The sequence below is a fragment of the Myotis brandtii genome, unplaced genomic scaffold (genome assembly GCF_000412655.1).
Source record: "Myotis brandtii unplaced genomic scaffold, ASM41265v1 scaffold576, whole genome shotgun sequence".
NCBI classification, from domain to species: Eukaryota; Metazoa; Chordata; class Mammalia; order Chiroptera; family Vespertilionidae; genus Myotis; species Myotis brandtii.
Window position 1 is genome coordinate 585,343 of NW_005370156.1, and position 4,053 is coordinate 589,395.

The window sequence follows — 4,053 nt, forward strand, 5'->3', positions numbered from 1 at the left end:
TCTGGGTGATGTCCGTTCCGTCTTTTAGTTGTATTTTTGAAGTGGTTGTTTGCGGCAGCAGTCTCCGGTGTTTACCTATGCCGCCATCTTGCTCGGAATCCTGTATATTATTCTTTATTTCAGTCAGTGTATGCTTAATTTCTGACTGGTCCTTTTCCATTTTTTTAGCATTCTCACTAAGATCCTTGAAGGTCTCACTAAGTTCCTCAGAGGTTTCTAGAAGATTCTTGAATAACCTTATAAATGTGGCTTTGAACTCTATATCCAGTAGTTTTCTTTCTTCCATTTCTTTCATTTGTGACATGTTTCTTTGTCTCCGCATTTTGGCTGCTTCCCTATGTTTGTTTCTATGTATTGGGTAGCTGCTAAGTCTCCTTGAGTTGATAGAGTGGCCTTGTATAGTAGGTGTCCTATAGGGCCTAGTGGCTCAGCCTCCCCAATCACCTGAGGTGGACACTCTTGGTGCACCCCTTTGTGGGCTGTGTGCACAGTGTTGTTGTAGTTGATCCTTGATTGCTGTTGGTATCACTGGGAGGAATTGACCTCCAGGCCAATTGGCTTAAGGATCAGCTGCAACTACAGTGGGAAAGCAGCTGTGCAGAAGACACCCTTATGGGGCAGGACTTGCTTCAGTGGGGCTTTGGTGCTTCCTGAGTCTGTCCCTTGAGTGTGTCACTTATGGATGTGAAGAGTTACAATCTGGTATGGTCTCACACTGACCACTGGGTACACTGGCTCATGGATCTCCAAGGAGATGCAAAGTCAGCCACTGCCTGCCGCCACCCAGCAGGAGCTACAGAGAAATCTTCAGATTTCTCCTCTTTGTATCGGGTTTGGAAGTGCCCAGACGAGGCCCAGCTGTGAAGCAAGGAAGGCTTGTGCCGGTGCTGGCCTTGGGCCTTTTATTGATAGCTTTGGGGCTCCCTGACCCAGCTGCGGCTTGTTTGACAGGTTTTAGGCTGAGAATGGACAGGCCATTCATATGCAAAAGCCACTGCGCACAGCTTGGGTGGGGTTGTAAATTGGGTGGGGCAAGGTCTCAGGGAACCTCCAGGATGGAGCAAACCAAAATGTCTGCCAGTCAGCACTGCACCAGGGAGGTCCCAGCACAGGAACAATGACCGCTGTGTACACCTCTATCTGTAAGAAAGCCACCCCCATTTTCCTGCCCTAATAGCAGACAGTCCAGTTTCTCCCCATATCTGTCTGGGTCCCCCAGAGCCTTGCCCAGCACTGGAGCTCAGAGCAGGCTGGAGCTTGTAAATTCAGTTCACGGTGCCAGCCTTTTAAGAGGAGCAGCTGGGTCTCTAGCAGCCTGTGTGTCACTCAGCCTCAATCTGCACTGGTTTTTACAGTCCTAGTTCTTACTGCCCTTAGGGACTTCTTTCCCTAGCTTTGGAACCCTGGGCTGGGGGTCTGGTGTGGGGCTGGGACTCCTTGCTCCTCTAGGCAGCCTCCAAAAAGGCGATCTCCCTCCTGATTAAAAAAGCAGCACACCCAGGTGCCGGACTAGCCCGTTCTGCACCTTTGTGCCTACTACCAGTCTCAATGCACTTTCTTCTTTACCTCTCTAGTTGTAGTACTTCCACTCAGTCAGCTTTCCCACAGTTCTGGATGATAGTTGTTTTGTAATTTTCATGTGGTTGTGGGGGGCAGCAAGTACAGATGTTTACCTATGTTGCCATCTGGTTCCTCTCTCAATTTTAATTATTTTAATGTGTACAGTTCTGAGGCATTCAGTATGTTCACACTGTTGTAAAACCTTAACTACTATCCATTTGCAGAACTTTTTTTCATCTTCTCCAACTCAACTTCCTATTCACCCTTCTTTCTGGCCTCTGGCAACCACCATTCTACTTTCTGTCTCTGTGAATTTAACTATTCTATTACCTCATGTAAGTGGAATCATACACTATTTGTTCTTTATATCTAGCTTATTTCACTTAGCATAATGTTCTCAAGGTTTATCCATGTTGAAATATGTGTCAGGGGCTTCCAGTGAAGATGGTGGCATCGGTACTCTCCTTCTTCCACAACCACATCAAAAACACAGACTTGCAAAGATGGCAACTGGCAGGACAGCAGTGAGAGAGAGAGTGTGAGAGAGTGAGGGAGTGAAAGGGGAGTGTGTGGATGTGTGTGGTGTGTGTGTGAGTGACTGAGGGACAGTTAGATCCTGTAGGACTGGCGGACTGGGCTGTCTTAGATGGGCAGTCACTTCTGCCACTACAAGCACTCCCGGGTGGCCGGCGCTGGCACAGATGCAAACTGGGACTCTATAGCCACTCTGGACAAAGACCTGCTACCACAGCTGCAGACCACGGACACTGACACTCCAGCCATCCTGGCCGCAGGCTCCTGTGAGTCCCAGAGAATGTTCCCCTCCCACTGATCTGCTGCAGTAGTGCATGAGTGGGCCTCCTGTTGACCTGCGGTGACCATGCCACCTGGCCCCCGAGTGCCTGTGACTGACTCTGGGTGCGCACAGGCACAGGGCTCCCACTGACCCGCTGCGGCCACGCGACCGAGGTCCTGAGCACACCTGTGACGAACAGGCCTGTGACTCTGACTCTTGGTACATGCATGCAGGGCTGCTGCTGATGCATGGCAGCTACATCACTGGCCCCCAAGCATGCCCAACTCTGATTCTCGGTGTGTGCAGGACCCGTGCCAATACACAGCAGCCGTGCGTCTTGGCACCTGAGCTCTCCTGTGACTCTCAGGCTCAGGCTCCCGCAACTTGGTGCTTGGACCCTTTGGTGCTAGCAAAAATGGGGAGACAATGAAACAATCCCCAAAGGAAAGAAAAGGAGGAACCACCCCTCTAAAAAAGGAAGTAAATGAAACAGAGTCAGAAAAAGAATTAAGAATAATGGTCGTACAGTTCATAAACCAGATGGATGAGAAAATGAACAACCTATGAAAGAATCAAGAAAAATAAAAGTGATATAGCTACAATAAAAAACATAATGGAAGGCTTCAAGAGTAGACTAGGAGAAGCGGAGGCCAGAATTAGTGAGTTAGAAGACAAGGTAGAGAAAAAAAGCCCAATCTGAACAGCAACTAGAGAAAAAAATTAGAAAGTAGGAGGAAAGCCTTAGGGAGCTTTGGGACAAGATGAAACGAAGTAACATTCATATAATAGGGGTGCCAGAAGGACAAGAAGAACAGCAAGGATTAGAGAACCTATTTGAAGAAACAATGTCAGAAAACTTCCCTGATATGTGGAAGAAAAATTCACACAAGCACAGAGGGTCCCAAACAAGATGAACCCCAAAAGACCCACACCAAGACATGATGTAATTACAATGGCAAACATTAACAACAAAGAGAGAATCTTAGAGGCTGCAAGAGAGAGACAGAGAATTACCTACAAGGGATCTCCTATTAAATTATCAAATGATTTCTCAACAGAAACACATCAGGCCAGAAGGGAAGGGATGAAGTATACAAAGTGATGCAAAGCAAGGGACTGAATCCAAGCATACTCTATCCAGCAAGGCTATCATTCAAAATTCAAGGGGAAATTAGGAGCTTCACAGACAAAAAAAAAGGCTAATGGAGTTTATCACCATCAAGCTGGCAATGAAAGGAATGCTAAAGGCACTGTTGTAAAAAGAAAAAATAGAAAGGGAAGAAGGAACACAGGCATAAAGAATAAAAATTGGCTACAAACAAGTACCTATCAATAATAACTTTAAATGTAAACCAATTAAATGCTCCAATCAAAAGACATCGAGTGGCTGAATGGATAAGAAAACATGACCCACACATATGCTGTCTACAAGAGATCCACTTCAGAACAAGGGACTCACACAGACTGAAAATGAAGAGATGGAAGAATATTTTTCAGGCAAATGGTAATGAACAAAAAGCTGGGGTAGCAATACTTAGACAAAATAGACCTCAAAGTGAAGACCCTAACAAGAGACAAGGAAGGCCACTTCATAATACTAAAGGGATCGATACAACAAGAGGATATAACTCTGGTTAACATATATGCACCCAACGCAGGAGCATCAAAATACATAAAAAAAAACTCTTCTGAAAGAT

At 46.2% G+C, this 4,053-nt stretch overlaps 1 protein-coding gene and 1 pseudogene across 1 annotated transcript in view; both read left to right on the forward strand.

The window, feature by feature from the left end:
• FAM107B (family with sequence similarity 107, member B) overlaps positions 1–4,053 on the forward strand; it is a 253,775-nt gene that overhangs the window by 8,516 nt on the left and 241,206 nt on the right. The window lies entirely within an intron of this gene.
• The window catches only part of LOC102238619, a 101,937-nt pseudogene continuing 100,090 nt past the window's right edge, over positions 2,207–4,053 (forward strand).